Source organism: Ambystoma mexicanum, chromosome 7p, assembly GCF_040938575.1.
Source record: "Ambystoma mexicanum isolate Mex_15411 chromosome 7p, UKY_AmexF1_1, whole genome shotgun sequence".
NCBI classification, from domain to species: Eukaryota; Metazoa; Chordata; class Amphibia; order Caudata; family Ambystomatidae; genus Ambystoma; species Ambystoma mexicanum.
In genome coordinates, this window is record NC_090939.1 from 781,043,245 (window position 1) to 781,060,280 (window position 17,036).

General features: G+C 45.9%; 1 protein-coding gene across 1 annotated transcript in view; it reads right to left on the bottom strand.

Moving 5' to 3' along the window:
* MRPS9 (mitochondrial ribosomal protein S9) overlaps nucleotides 1–17,036 on the bottom strand; it is a 1,138,074-nt gene that overhangs the window by 335,703 nt on the left and 785,335 nt on the right. The window lies entirely within an intron of this gene.

A 17,036-nucleotide genomic window follows, 5' to 3' on the forward strand; every position in this document is an offset into this window, starting at 1 on the left:
GCACCCATTCTAATTTAAACTTCAGTTTCCCTCCCACAACACCCCATTGAACAGCTGATGTCAAAGAACAGATACGGAAGCCTGCAGATCGGGACCAATGGTCCTATACTTAGCATAGGAAAGCCAACCTACCAGAATAGAATGAATACAACATTCGCTTGCTGGTTCCTTTTTATCTCAAAAGGAATCCAACAGCGTCCATCTCATCTACAGACCACCTCAGAGAATGCTTCATTGCCGGCATCTCCAATTTACTCTCCCCAGCCAAATTAGCACACACAATGCCTTTCTCTGCATTTTTAACATCCCAGAGTTTCAGGGCACAACACACTTTTTGCACTGACTAGATTTATGGACCTTAAGGAAAATGGTGCTCTCTCCCATGTACAACAAAAGCAGCATCCTAGACAATGTTTACACCATCCCCCATCATCACCTGCATACACCCTATCCCGCTTATCAGGTCTAACTACACCGCTATCCCATTGTCAATCACCCACTCAACCAAATGAGGGCCACACTCAGTGCTGCTCATTCAAAACCTTCCCAGTCAATGAGCTAAAAGCGAACTTAGCAGACTTCCCCCACCAAATGGAATGCTTCAGTCCTCCTATTATTATTCAACAACTCAGGAATGAATCTGATGGCCACTCATGCCCCTTAATACCAACCCAGGCTAAGACCATACAATCCGTCCCATTGTACACCCCTAAGCTCGCCTCCAATAAATGCTCCGAGCACTCAAGAAACCGTTGCATAAAAACCATAACCTTGCATATCTCACCAACCTCAAATCTCTCAGCGCCAACTGTAGGATTCCGATTACAGAGGCCAAAGCTGCTTACTATACCACTATCACGGCAGCCTCTAAAAGGAGCAATAGTTAATGAACAAATAGGCAACATCTGCACTCCAGTATGCTGTGAAGGCATCATGAAGCAGACACAGACAACTGAGTATAGAGTTGGTATACAAACTTTAATTAATCAAAAATTGGGGTTGGGAAAAGGCCTAACTTGCTTTATGTTAAAGTGGGATTTCCCTACCTAAATGAAACTAAAGGTAGTCCGAGTCAGGATTTTCAAAACAAATGTTTGTCGGTGTCCAAACCTATACATGCCCCCACGTCTAACTGTATACAATGGGTAGGGATGTCAGTACCAAGTGATAAGTGTTCAAATAAAAGTTCAAAGCCTCCTCTGCCTCCTGGATGGAAAAGGTTTCTCCATTCTCCAAGATTCCAATAGTTCAGGTCATCAGATAGGTTTTCCCTTCCCCATGCTTTCAAGCCTCTCAAAGTTCTCAAAATCAATGTACCATAACTCACAATGTTACGAACACAACAAATCCTGGGATACTCCCCTGTTCTTCTGGTTCAGTCACTTTTCACTGAGTTATAGAATACAGTTCCTTACTTTCCTTACTCTCAGTTCATTGATATCTTCCTTGATTCAATCACTAACGTGGCCTTTCCTCATATGGATGCACTCGGTCTAGGCGCAGTTGTCGGACCACACTGTCCACCCATTACAGGTCATGCAACCAATATCTTATTTGTGTTGACTTCATATGCATCATGCCACAGTCTCAGCCTTAATGAGGCTTGATTTAACTTTCATTCACACATTTGTGATGCTTGATTATATCTTGATATATCAACATTCACTTGTAACTCTTGCTCATAAAGACCAGTCTAAGCTTCCCAGTACACTTCCCTGCTATGAAGCTTGGCAACTCTTCCTTGACTCTTGTCAATGCTTATTTTGCTCTTGCCAATGCTTGTTTAAACTCCAGTTAATGGTCATTGCAACCATTCATTTCTCTCAATAGATTGCTGCTTTGCAAAATGTTCACTTATTTACTGGCAAAACCGCTTTACCTCTTGGCCTTATGAAAATAATCATATACTCCTTTCAACAATGACTTGCTTCTGTGATACTCTTCACTTAATTACTGGCAGTGTCTTTTTGCCTCCTTGAAAATGTTTGTTATCATGATAGCGTGGTTTTCACTTTCCCAGCTCTTGCTATGCATTCGATATGCCCTGGGGACACCCCCCCTTCTAGACAGACTCACTTGTTTCTGTTCGCATATCGATTGGATTCTCAATGGCACCGGAGAACCTCCTTTGGCTCTCCGTCATGTGCCACCTTCCCACAGCCTCGGGCACCTTCTTACTGGACCTCGTTTCACTCTGCCGCCATTTCTGGTGCACTGGCAAACACAGTCCTCGCACTTCTGCTGCTGCGATGGCCCAGGGAGCCTATATCCGCTCCCTGCATCTCTGCAGTGTTTTGCAATACCGGTTCTCCTTCTCCCAACTTGCCTGTGAGTCTTGACCTGGCATCTCTGCGGCTCCCGCTCCTCAAATGTGGCAGCCTCTCAATGTCTCTACTTCTCCTCTTGGGTCCTGCCGTGTAGCACAAGGAAACAGAAGTCTCCCTTTCTCACCATCCTCTACTTTTTAAAGTTCCCGACATCAATTACAAGGTCAGAAAGACTAGAACACTCAGCATCTAACAAAGAGTCTTTCTTCTGTGTTCGATGCTTCTTCCTCATCTCAGCAGCAAAGTGTAGTCTGTGTATGAAAAAGCCATTATAAAAAGAATGTATGGTTTTGAGAAGTCTTTTCCTCGTCTCAGTACCTAATTGAGGTCTATTGTGGAGTGATGATGGGAAAGATGGGGAAGGGAATTACAACAACCTACAGAGGCCTGGGTTATGTCCGGTTCATTGGAACAGGAAAATGCGGGATACCATGTCTCATCCAAAGGCGTCCCGTCCCCACTCCGCAAGTCTCCTCCACCCAGGTGGTCCTCCCTCGCATATCCGCCCCCAGGGTCAGGATCAGAGGATATACTGCGGAAAGAAGTGAAGACACCCTCAGATTCCTCAACACACACTGCCCCTCTGGACTAATTGCCTTCTTTTCTCTCCCTCAGACGACCTAAAAACAATCGCCACCCTCAAACCTACTTCCGACTGACAAGATCATCCCGGCCTCCATTATTAAACAAATTGATGGGCCTGGTGCAGAAGGCACTCTTCAGCATCATTAAAGCCTCCCTCACAGAAGGGTTTCAGAATGCGTGTTTCATACAACGTCTAAAAAAAAAATATATCCAGACAACCTTACCAACTACTGGCCATTAATGAGAAAAAGCTTGGAAAAAGTAGTCGCTACACAACTACTAGCCAGAAATGAACACCTCCTAAACAACCATCATGTGGGGTTTAATCACAGGCCAAAAAAATATAACTGAAAGACCCACTGGAAAAATGACCTGCCAGCCTACAAAAAGTTCCACACTGAAATGGGCCTATTAATGCAGACTGTGTGCTTCTACACGTAACACAAGGAAGAATTGTGTATTGGAAATAAAAAGGCTTATTTTTCCTTATAAAGGGGAGGGTTGAACTGAAGAAAAAGCAGCAATTAATTTGCATTTGCAAATGCCCCTTCTACATGAAAAGCTCGGTTTTCAAATGCTGAAACTAATATGGCCTGGCATGTGCGTTTTGCAGTTTTAAATCAAAACATTGAACAAAATGTTCCCCTGCTAAAATAAAGATATCAGGGAAAAGACTGGATGTATGAGGCAAGAATGTATTAAATAAATAATATGCTTCACATGCAAAATACCGGCAACAATTGAGAAGGCTACTTGTTTCCATAGGTCACATGTAAATCTTATTTTGGCCCAGGACAGACCCTGTTGCTTGTTGTTGAGCAGACTTTCAAGGCCTGCCTGCCTCCTTATCTGGAAGGGAAATATCTGTGAAGCTAATGTACACTCCAAGTATTTACGACAGGGTCTACTCAACACGAACCCAAGCCCTGGGTGGGGAAAAATGCAGAGAAATATAAGGTTTTGAGATCAAAATTGTGGTCGATTTAAGATAACAGAACAAAGTGCCAGATGTCAGAATGGCATCACAGGGCAGAGGTGAACTGTCTGCTGCATGATTACGATTTCCTCAGCCCAACGACCTTCCAAGAAAAAAGAGGCTAATGCTTTTACCCTGGCCTTTTACAAACATTCAGTGCAAGAGGCTCTGGTGACATGCTTGCAAAGAAATTAAACGTGCATGGAGAAATGAAATTTAAGATTTGCAAACATGCTGAAGAGTGCTGTTACACTCACCTGGACCCCACAGGGGTGTCGATCGGACCCGGACAGCTGCGGTCTCCGTCAACGTGATGCCTAGTGCAGAGATGACTGTCTGGAATGGCCCGCCTAGTCTTGTCTGCTGGACCCGAAGAAGTATTTTCCTGCAAGTGGAGACACCTGTGGGTTTTAGTGATGGCCTCCCAACTGTTCTCGCTCTCCCCCACTAATCACCTCCGATATCCCCTTAGTAACCTCACCTTATGTTTGTAAAAGATGAGCTCTCCATCTTGCGTGTCTTGCAGGGGCGCATAGATACCAGTTACTTCACTGGTTTGAAGACGTTGGGAGAGTTCCGGTAAGCATTCACTCTGAAGTCCCAGGCGGGATTGGTAAGTATCAAGTTCAAAGAGTTCAATGTGCCCGATGTTCACTCTTGTCCCCTTCCTTCCTTAAGTTGCAACTGAGTTTGTGAGAAGAAGGTCTCATAGCTGCTGCTGCGGCACGGTGAGAGTCACGCTGCTGGATGCAGAATAACACGAAGCATGTGCTGCTGTTCGGGCGTGGTTTAAATAGTCTCCAAAGTAGCCCCAGGAAAGAAGATCCCCAGGACCACACCCGAGTAAAAAATAGTCCCTGTAGTAAAATAGTCCCATCCAGGCCTCACATTGGCTTGGATTTATTTGCAGCATGGTCTGCATGAGGTAAGTAATGTCTATGAGCCTGGCGCCTATGGCGCCAGGACTGAACCCAGACAGCCCCTACCTGGGGCTGCTGGGGTTTTTGTAAATGTCTGGATGCCTGTTCCCGGGGCTGATGGGCTTGATCCGGATGCCCGGCGGTAGGCATCATGACAAGTGCCCATTATTTTAAATGGACTATCATAACCAGTGATTTTCTCAGCAACGATAAGATAAGTTGCACTGTATCCATTCAAATGTCATTGGAAGCTAGTAAGAAGCTGGTTATTCCGATGTAAATTTGAACCACATGTGATTTTTTGTTATCAACTGAATTCTGTTTCTGGCTGCACTGAAAATGTCCCGAATTTAGGAATTGGTGAGCTGATGGGTTAAAAAATTGGGTTCTGGAGAGTAAATGTCATGGTCAAAAGGGCACATAATTTGAGTGCGCTCATGCAATAAGTTGCAGAAACAAAAGTAAGCTTCACTGATCCGTCATGAGAAGAGGAATATTGATATATATAGATCATAGCAGTTATTGGTATATTATAACATTTTGCCATCTAGGCACTTTTTGGCTAAAATTGGACAAAAGTGTCATGATGCCTACCCCCGGGGACCCAGACCAAGTCCAGCAACCCCGGAAGCAGGCATCAAGTTATCCCAAGCAAGCCCAACAACCCCTGCTAGGGGCTATTTGTGTGCAGTCCTGGCGTCTATGGCGCCAGGCTCATATGGAGAGTCAGTCCTGGCACCATAGGCGCCAGGCTCATAGATTAAAACTTACCTGATGCAGACCATGCTGCAACCTTACCTGATGCAGACCATGCTGCAAGAGCTCCAAGCCAAAAGAGGCTTGAAAGGGACTACTTTATCTAGGGACTATTTTTTTTACTCGGGTGGGGCTGGGGAGGAATACTCACCTGGGACTACTTTGGAGGCTATTTAATCCACGTCCGAAGAGCAGCACACGCTTCGCGTTATTCTGCATCCAGCAGCGTAACGCTCACCGTGCCTGCAGGTCTGCATCCAGTCTTCTGCCACGTCCGCCTCGAGTCTGGAGCTCCTGGAAAAAGGGAGAAAGAAGGAGAAAAGGTTATAACAAGAGCAATACCTTCGATCTTTACCTGAATTCCCCATTCATCGCGCCTTCGAGCTGGAAGAAAGAAGTTATTTCATGCGCGTCGCCTCGCCTACTGCAGCACCGCGCTGAACTCGCCGGCCTTTGCAGCATCTTCACATTCCACCGCATCCTCCTGCATGTTCCCGCCGCACTCCGGCACCTAAGGGGAAGACAAGAACAGCAAGGTGAGCCAAAGGAATACACAGAGGCAATATTAGTTACCCCCCATAGACTTACCTGATTTTACCACCGGGGGTACTAATCCTCTTCACGGGTCGGCGAGCTTCCACTGCATCTTCGCCGAACCCCGGCCCCTAAGGGGAAACAAAAGGACAGCAAGGTGAAACAAAGGGACAAACAAGGGGAAACCTCCTCACCACAATAGACTTACCTGATTTTACCACCGAAGGCATTATTCCCCGAGACTTCATACTTTCTCTCAGCGCCTGAATAAGGGAGAAAGCAACAGGTTACATATTGACATTATTTTATCGAACTGTGTTGGATAATACAAATCCTTACCTGAACATTACCAGTTGCCACGAGGAACTCTCCGCTAGGGTCATGCTGCAACCTGCAAGGAATCAGACAAGAGTGAAAGTCAGACATTTGAACTCTTACTAACTGCATACTTATGACGTCTTGCCGGGAATCTCAGAGTCAACATTGTTCTGGAACTCACCAATTCCTTCGAGCCAGTGAAGCAACTGGTTATATACGCGCCACTGCGCTCAATGCAGGATGGAGAGCTCATCTTTCCAAACCATCAGTTGAGAATATAAGAGGCATCAAAGGTGATCAGTGGGGAGAACAGCGGGAGTGGGGGGGGGGGTTTAACGCTCAACTCCACGGGTGGTTAAATCCCTTTCTCCATTTGCAGAAGAATATTCCTACTGGCCAAGCAAATGAAGCTAGGTGGGCCAGTCCAGTCCGTCATCTCGGCACTACGCATCACATTGGTGGAGACCGCAGCTGTCCAGTTCAGATCGACGCTCCTGTGGGAGCCAGGTGAGTGTAACAAAAAGAAAGAAATGTGAATCTCAGGTGGGAGTTGCAATATTTGAGAGGCTGGACTTGGGGGGTGGAGAGAAATGTAAATGTCCGATCCTGGTTGCGAGATCATAAGTTAGTACTCCCTAATGTTCACTTCCCTTGCAAGAGGCTTGGAGGGTAAAAAGGTATTGCACTATGGAAGAAGTGACAGCTGCCAAACATCACCAAAGGATAACTGCTGGTACTTGTTCTGGGTGGAAATATTGGAAGAGGGCTGGAGATTTCTACTGCTGGGGAGACTAGAAAACAGGCTGTGATTCTTCACTGGGGCCACAGAGGGAGGATTGCTGTGGAATCCCACTGACTGAAGTGCTGGCCAGAATCTTGTTCCCTAAACCCAGGAGTGCCAAGCCCAGAGATTTCCAAAAATAAGTAGATTGTCCAACAAAATGTCACAGTGGGGATCTATTTAATTAACCCATTGCCTTACAGTAGTGGTTTCCCTTCCATTAGTAGGTGGGTGGAATTGTATAGACCCTTAGCATATTTTACTTTATCTTAATTTAATTAACTCCCAAATCGACTGACACAGGGAGAGCTAGTATTCAAAACTTTCACCCTCCGCCCTAGTGGGAAGATACCAGATAGTCATTTAAAGTGATTGGGTGCCTTGATTTTCGTGTTCAACCCCACTTTCCTACTGAAAATGGGTGTCCTTTTCTAAAACAAAATGTCCAACTGATACCCGTTACCAAAACTTGTTTCAAACCAAAGACATACTTGCCACCCAAACCTTGCCTTTCACCCCAAAAGATACTTGTCCCAAAAACTTTTTTTTTTTTAAATAAAAGTTTCCAAATCTTAAAACGAAATTCCCTATTGTCACCACTCTTTCAGCATTGTATTTAAGAAAGGGGTGCACTTAGCCCCACAAATGAAAATTCACAACTGTCCAACTTCCCCAACACAGGGCTTTAAGGTGGGGGGTCTGAAAAACAAAACTTCTAAACTGTCGCCACTCCATAGACCTGGCATTTGAACAGAAGGGTGCTGGACGTCATTGATGCTTGGATTTTTGGGGCAGGGGGAGAAGTGCTTTTCAAATGCGAGACCTCACGTGTCTAACACTTGAACATGTGATCTATGTCTTGCTTTAAAAATCAACACTGTGTTTATTTCCAAGATAACTTTTGCTGAAGTAATATTTGCAACAGGCATTTTTTCCAATCTGTAATTTCAACTGCTAGCATTTTAAGTGCACAGGGAAATCCATACATCAAGCCTTGAGGGTGACCTAGTTTCATAAAACGAAAATGGTGCCTATGTTTCAACACTAAAACTCTCAGTCAGAAGCGTTGACGATTATGTTCTAGTATTGTGCCACATTATCATTATTGAAATTCAACATACAACGGGGTTCATGGGAAAATAGTTTTGACAAGTTTATTTAGCCTGTGTTCCATGTTTGTGAGACAAAAGTAAATGGAGAAAAACTGTTTTAAAAAGTGTGTTTTGTAATTGAAGCTGTGTTATTTGCCACAAACAAGCTGGCGTGTGTGATTAAATCAACCTGCTTTTCATTGAGCTTACAATTGAAATAAATATATATGCTTACTATACCCCAGCCTGGTTCTTGGCTCACAGTGGGCACAGGGGGGGAGATTTAGGTGGCTCTATACGAGTCGTCAATAGGCTCAGTGCTAAAAACAACTTAAGCTAAGTCTTGTAGGGCTCCTTGATTGGGGGAGGGGGAAAAACCCCAGGTTAAGAGTGTTCTCTCAATATAACGCTACATTCAGTTGGGGTTCCATCTCCAGTGTAGCATTGACACTTCCACTGTCCATCCCGTGTGCTGGTGCCCTATAAATCATGTACATCCAGGTGGTGAATGATGCCCTATAAATCATTTATTCAGATGACTCGTGCCTCTTTGTTCTGCTGCATTTGACACAGTCGACCACTGAAACCTCCTCTCCCTCCTCACCGACGACATGGGATTCTCTTGCACTGACCTCAATTGGTTTACCTCCTATCTCTGGGGCAGACAGGCCATGCATATGAACACAGTGCATGCTAACCGACTCACAGTTTCTTGCGGAGTCCCCAAAGAATCGAATCAAGCCTTTTTACATGGAGCCTCAGGGTACACTCCTCAAAGACCCTGATATAGCATTCCACTAATACATGGACAGTAGTCCATTTTACATGAAAGTAAAAAAGCCCACATGGCATCGTCATCTCTGAGATTAACTAGTCTTCATCCAGTCCTGGATGTCATGTATAATATTTCTACAGTATCATACAATACTTTGCAAGTATCAAACAAATGAGGCTTTGGCTCAAGACAAGAGGGAATATGACATGCTACTTGGGAACAGCAAATTATTGAAGGCAACATTGGACATTTCAGTGTTGGATAGAAAAAATGACATGAGACTACATGCTCACATTTACAACCATGGAGGACTCTTCAGAGTGAGCAAAGTGATATTCTTTCCTGCTAGGAATTCTAATGCCTGACCTGCAAGAAGCTCTGACTGCCTGGGGAAAAAAAGGGGTCGAAAACATGGCAGTGCACCCAACCTTTCCCCCCAAACATTACAAGTGACCTTTAGAGGCAAATGTATCCGTGTGAAATAGGCAAGAAGCCACAGTGGGCCTTTGTACAATGTGGGGAAGAAGAAAACTGCATGCCTCTGACCTGCATACTAGTCCCTAACCTTGCCGTCAGGCTGTTTTTTCATGATGGCCCCCCGTCTTCTCCAACCTCTCCTCTGCACTCCCCCACTCCCTACTAGGTACCTGCACCTTCCCTTTGTCCTCTCCCACCGTTCTGAAGCCAGCACTAAATGCTACACTAAAACCACACCTACTAAATTACATGTGTACAGCGGTGGAGGGCACCTGTGCTGTGTGCAAAGAGTATGGGGTAGGATCAGCCACAAAGGATCCTGCACCAGAACTGAGAGTCGTAGTACATGACACAAAAGGGGACGCAAAGTATCCTCCCAACATGGCTAAATAAGACTGAAGGCCCATCACAAGCGGCAAAATGAACAGAACTGGGAAAAGCAAATCAGAAGAGGCAGCTATAAAGAGAGATTGTCTGCACTACAGGGGAGCGTCTGTAGGAAACAGAGGTTCCACAAGCATCTGACTGAGTATCAAATGAAGCGCTTGGCAGAATTTCAGACATCAACATATCTGAACTCCACACGGAGGGCTTACGCCATCTCCGAATGTAACCAATCCCAAAGTGTTTGAAGTTGCATGGAAAAATGACCGTCACCCACAAGCCCAAATCCCTGTGCAGATCTCCACAGTGTCAATACTAGAAACCACAGACCACACAGCTAATACACCTCCATCTGCACCCTCAAATATAGTCAGAACACACTGCTCCCTTTCCCAGCCACATAACCCACAGTTATACACATGCCTGTAAGCTTCTGATGAAGGCATCTTGAAGTTCCCAATGATGGATATACCCTCTTCAGTGCAAGCCAGGAAGGGCACCTTCATACAGGTCTTCCCTACCCTTACCATTTAGGTCAGATCCACCCTGTCAACCTCCATGGTTCAAATGAAAAAGAATCCCCAGCCGCCCACTAGCAGATGATAATTATGCTAAGACATTAAAGTGCAGTGCATGTGAAATGGTGAATGTTTTGTTTAAACATGGTCACAATTGATCAGTGCTGGTACGGTTTGAAAAGATTGTGATGGTATGGATTCCAAAGCCTGTTTAAATGTTCAATACAGGACAGATAGTAACATTAGTGAACATCCAAATTCAAGATAGCCATATACAGCTGTGCAATAACAGAACAGGTTCTTACATATGGAACACAAACTGTCCCCTCTGTGCCACTGATCAGATGGTGGGCTGGCCCTACAGTTATCTCCTGGGATTTCCTAGTGGGTAGCTTCCTCAATGGGCCTCCTTTGTGTGGAACACTGGATTCTGTTCCTCGTACCCTCTCTCCCAGTCACCAAACCGCTTTCTTTACATCTCTCCTCAAAACCATATTCCTTTCAAGCAAATCATTGGTTATAAATCTACCAATATGTATTCCTCAATCTTAACAAATGTTGTAAATCTTTTTTTGTTATGTTTAGCTACTTGTCAATGCCTATATAGAGACAAATGTGCTTTAAAATTAACCATTCTGACCCATTTTTCAAACCTTTCTTGGGCAGAGAACCCTCAAGCTCTGCTTAGAGAGGGTTTGGCTTTCACACACTGCCTAATCTGAGGCCACTTTGAACAATATTTACAGGAACAACGTTGGATCCCAGTCCACCTCGGTCACATCCATTCTGCACCGAAAATGGCTGGTGTCGCATTCCCAATCAGATTCCCCACCCACTTTGATTCACAGCATTCAACCAACCAGACGTGCTCTCAACTCTCCAGCATCTACCCATTAACCTTTCATTACACTGCACTGACAACCTTTTTTTTGTAAATTGTGTGCCTGAATGAACTTGCTTGGAACGTTAGGTGATTTAAAAATAATTTGCTAACTGTGTGGTTAACTTGAACAGTTGGTTTTGGTATTGTTTATTTATAAAGCGCCTAGACAGAGGCAAGTGTTTCAAAGCGCTCAAGGAGGGTGGGAGCATATGGAGAAAACAACAGTCGCTAAGAGCCCTTGAAATTCTGAGGCGATGATAGTCTGCACACGCAGAGTAACTGCGTAGAGTACGCTAAACAGTTTGAGATACTGCAAATAGGCCCGACGGTGATTCTACAGAGTATACCAGTAAAATTGAGGGTGGAGACAAGGGAGGACAGGCAGACAATCTTTGGCATGGAGCGTATGGAACATTTAAGTGCACAGACGGTAACAGGGAGTGGGAGGTCCAAGTGCACCCGTCAGTGCAGACTGGGGTAAGTGCTGAGAGAGCCACTCTCTAGGGTTAGTCCCCAATGCATTGAGTGTGGGTTGGGGTGTAGAGCCCTGGGGCAAGTGCGAAAGAGGACTGGCAGGGTGCCAGGGACTGGTGAGACTCTGGAGGTAGACTGTCGGCCAGTCAGCAAGCTGTGAAGGACGAGGCGGGGGGAGAGAAAAAGAGAAGAGGGCTGGATTAGTAGGGTAGAGGGAGAGAGAAGGAACAGGTGAAGAGGAACGTCTTGAGTAGTTTCCGGAACTTAAGGAGATCAGGTTCAAGAAGGAGGGCGGCAGGGAGGCTATTCCAGAGGGAGGCACCTGCTGAGGATAAGTATCTCCCTGCAAATCCCTGGTTGGAGAACCGGCTCACTCGCAGAAGGTTGGAGGTAGACGAGCAGATGGCTTGGGAGGGACAGTATTTAGGTGGGCAGTGTTGCTGGTAGGTAGGTCCCAGGTGTCCTTGTGAACAATGCAGAGGGTCTTTAACTTGATCCTTGCAGTCACAGGCAGCCAGTGAAGGGATTTCAGCGCCAGAGAGATGCGGTCCCTGGGGTTGAGGAGGCCAAGGATAAGTCTCTGGGTTCGGTTCTGGATGAGCTGCAGAGGGTGGAGGGCTGAAGAAGGAAGGTGGAGGAAGAAGCTGTTGCAATAGTCCAGCCTAGAGAGAACCAGGGCTCCGGAGACAGGGAGCTGCTGGGGGAAGGTGAGAAAAGGTAGAGTGCCTCTGACGCAGTCTAGCAGATAGACATTTTAGAGATGTCTGAAATGTGAGCGAAGGAGGAGAGTGGAATCAAAAATGACCCCAAGGTTTCTTGCCTCACAGGTGGGTACAGGTGCAGGGCCGAGGGAGGCCGGCCAGAGTGAAAGCGGGAAAGCGGGACCAGAGGTCCCAATATGAACAAGCTCATTCTTACTGGCGTTGAGGCAGAAGTAATTTGCAGCACACCATGACTGAATAGGGGAAAGACAGTCGGATATGAGCGAGGAGGAGCCGGCGGCTGAGGGTAGCCTGAAAGATAGTTCTGTGTCATCCGTGTAACAGTTAGAGGTGAAAGTGGCAATTACATGTGCCAGTGCAGCCATGTAGACGTTGAAGAACCAGGGGGCTAGGTTAGATCCATGTGGAATGCCACAGGTAGAGAGTGCAATAGTCTCCAAGAGGGAAAGGCTCCAAGTTGCACCTGGGATGGGCGGTCAGAGAGAAAGGAGGTTAACCACGCCAAAGCCAGACCAGTGATTCCCAGGGTGTCACGGAGACGTGCAATCAGGATGTTGGGGTACACTGTGTCAAAGGCAGAGGAGAGGTCAAGGAGAATGAGGAGAGAAGGAGTGTTGGTGTCAAGATTTGAGAGCAGGTTTTCATGGGAGTTCAGAAGAGCACTTTCCGTGCCTCTGGACACTCTAAAGCCAGACTGATGGTCATGCAAGCAACCAATAGATTCAGTGTGGATGGTCAGCTGTGAGATAGCCAACTTGTGTGAAAGACTTGGGTATAGGCGCGTTATAAATGCCATATCATATCATAACTTCTCAAGGAGTTTGCCCAGGAAAGGAGTGATGGAGATAGGGCGGTAGATTGCTGGAATGGATGGGCCGGCAGAAGATTTTCTGTGCACAGGGTGCACAATGGAGTGCTTAAGGGCAGTTGGAAAAACTCCATTGGAAAAGTAGAGATTGCATGCAGAGGTCAGCCAAGGCTGGGGCGAAGGAGTCAATATTGTCTGTGGTGGTTTTAGTGGGACAGGGGTTCACCTGTTTGGATGAAGCCTTCATGGATCAGACTTGTCGAGAGACCTCATCAGGTGAGACGGGTGAAAGAGAAGAGAAGGTAAGTGGAGGGGAGGGACCAAGGGTGGCTCCGGTGTTGGAGTATGCTGTAGTGTGGTGGAGAGGCTGGAAAGGATGTCTTGGGTTTTGGTGATGAGGTGTGCAGCCACAGCCGAGCAAAGGTCCTGGGTGGGTGTGACAGAAGAGGCTTTGACCTCGTTTGTTGATGCCACGGAGATGCAGGCTTGAATAAAGACTTTTCTTGGAGCGGATGCAGAGTTGTTATTGCCTTTGAAGGAGGTGGCAGGCCAGTTTGTCAGATGGTTCACCCAACGCGTCCATTTCCGCACAGCTGCCTGTCCAGATTGGCTTATTAACATTATGAAGCAACCTCCTCCACGCTTTGTTTTTATTTATTTTTATTCTTTGACGGCGCTGCATGCCCATGGGGAACAGGAGGAGAGATGGGAAAGGAAAGAGATCACTTGATTTTATTTGGCTAAAACTTGCGAGCAAACGCAAGCAGGAACTACACTTCCCTGCAGCTTTAGCACGCCTCTTAACCTCATTGGCGTTGCGTTAGCACTGGGGTGTTGGCCAGCAAGCTCGTTTCTGCAGGCTATAAAGAACTCTCTTCTTCCGGACATTTACGTTTTGTAAATTGTGTGCCTTAATGAACTTGCTTGGAACGTTTGGTGATTTCAAAATAATGTGCTAACCATGTGGGTAAATGACTATAAACTGTGCGGTTAACTTTAACAGTTTGTCCAGATTGGCTTATCAACATTATGAAGCAACTTTCTCCTTGCTTTGTATTGACTTGATTTGGCTAATACGAGCAAACACGAGTGGGAACTACACTTCCCCGCAGCTCTAGCACTGTTCTAAACCTCACTGGTGGTGCGTCAGCACCGGCGCATTCAGCGTCAAGCTGGTTTGTGGTGGGACGTGTGGCGTGTGCCCAGACACTTTGCTTTCGGTGGGAATTATCAATCCGGCAGGCTCTGAGAGAGCGTTGTAGATTTGGGACCCAATTATGGCCGGCACATCCCTTCTCTGTCTTTCCGTTATAAGCGGCCATGGGATACCATCTTAGCAGCACAGACATCCTGATTCTGCTTCATTGGATAGGTATCCCATTCTGACTGAATCACAGCAAAGGGACAATGCTATGCTGAGCCCTAAGGCTAATGCCAGGCAGTCAACCTCCCTGGCCTCAGTAAGTGTTGTTGCAGGCTCATGGCTGGGAGTGGGCCTTTGCCCTGCCTCGGGCGGTGAGTCAGCTAACAGCACGTTCATTCTCCCACTGTCATCTTTGCTCACAAATCTTCGTAGGCTGGACTGCCGGGATCTGACAACATCTCCCCTACATGTTCTTGACAGTCAGCTTTTACGTGCCGACGTCACGGATGGCATAGTTGGTACATTTTTGTGTAATGACGGTATGGAAGGGCTTGCCATACAAACCTTAGAAGGTGTGAAACTTGAACCAAGAGTGGTACAGATGACAGATGTATGTAGAGACATTAGTCTCTGATCACAAAGTCTGGAACAACCAGCGTGGAAATCTCTGCTTCCAATTCACCTAGGGCAGTTCGAAGGAAGTGCATTGTCCATCCCTTTTCATCTCCTAACACCACATTTTAGGACCATCAAAGCTGCACTCCTGAATACTAGGGGCCTCATTACACGGTAAATCCTTACCGCCTTACTACGAGGTCCCTTTGCGGGTTGGGGAATTTAACGCCTGCTTGTTGCAGGCGTTAAAAACCAACCCGCAAAGGGACCCAGGGAGCCAATTACGGCACCGCAATTTGCGGTGCCGTAATTAGCGCCTTCCCCATTCCCATTATGCCCTATGGGGCAAAAATGGGAATGGGGAAGGGCAATGGTGGAAGGGGGAATTACTGCTCCGCCAACCTTGGAATGGGGCGGGAATTCCCCTTTCCACCAAGGCGGTGCCGGTATTTCACAACAGCTGTGAGATTCTGCACCTCAAAACGAATCCCTCAACAGCTGCATCAAAATCATTTTTCTTTGCCCCTTAAACCCCCAGAACACATGCCTAACTTTAACGAGAATACACAACTGCTTGGGCCTTTAAACTAACCTAACTGCGCTACGCTGCTGTTGGGTGGTTTAAATCATTGGCGTGGTAACGCCTCTGACAAGGATGCTAAAACACTAGAACAGAACCTCAACAACACTGAGTTCCAAGTTCGCAACAGCAAACCCAAACAAAACAAAGGAAATATCCTGGATTGGGTCACATTGTGAAATCTTGGGATTAACAAAACCACCATCAGAGCATGTATCTAGTCCCAGCACACTTTTGTTGAGTTTCGTGTACTGTTTCAGGACAACCTGAAGAAGCACGTGAACACCCTTAAGAGTGTCGTTAGTCAAAACTTCAATAATATTCACATGGAAAACATACAGGAATGAGTAGATAGGTTGTTCCAGTCTACCTCAGACCTTGATCCCCCATGCTTACTAGCCTCTACATATAGAACGCATTTGACTTGTATGTTGGACCGTATCCCCCCGTAAAAAAGAAAACAATGGGGATAGCATCCAGCATAGTGCCTCGTTTACATCCAGTCTCAGAAGCCAAAAAAAGGGAAGAGAAACAGGTTGAACGCAGATGGCACAAAAACAAGTCGGAAGCACTTAAAATCGCACGGAAACACTGTGAAAAGGCATATAAGCTAGCCATCTATGAAGCTGAAAGAGACTATTTCAATGATTCGATAAATAGTGCTGGAAACAGCTAAAAAAACGGAGATACTAAGGATGCTAGAAAAAAAACTAGAGCACAGGTTCTGCTCTTTAGGCCAACCAACCTAGACTGTACTCTGACTCAACAAGCCTTTGCTGAAAATATCACTGCAGCCCAAGTCAAAATTAAAAAAAGATCGAGAGGAAGTTCTGCACCCCATTGTGGGTGACGTTTCCACCGATTTGCCATGTCACAGTCAAGATCCACAGCTAAACTTCAACTCCTAAACTTTTACATTTAGGTCCATTTCGTTGGTCAAAATGGAAAAAGCCCAGGATGAAATGCATCCCAGATCCTGTTTTGGAGAGGTAATTCCCTCCAAAATAGTACTGGAGAATAAGAATCTTCCCACATTTCTTTGTTAGGTTTGTTAATGCTTCCTTCAACCACAACTGTGTTCCCGACTCTATGAAAACAGTTATAGTCACCCCATTAGTTAAAAAGGCAGGGCTTAATCCCCAAGAAGCAAAAAAACCTCAGGACCATTACTAATGCCTATTTTCTACTCAAAATTGTAGACAAAATAACAACTGCTCAATTGCAGGGACATTTAGACTCCAAAAGTTGCACATTAGACAATTGGGCTTTTGCTCAGGTCACAATACTGAAAGCACCCTGTTGGATTTACAGACGCATATGCTTGACATCATGGACAAGGGCAAAACCGGGCTGCTTATACTACTAGAT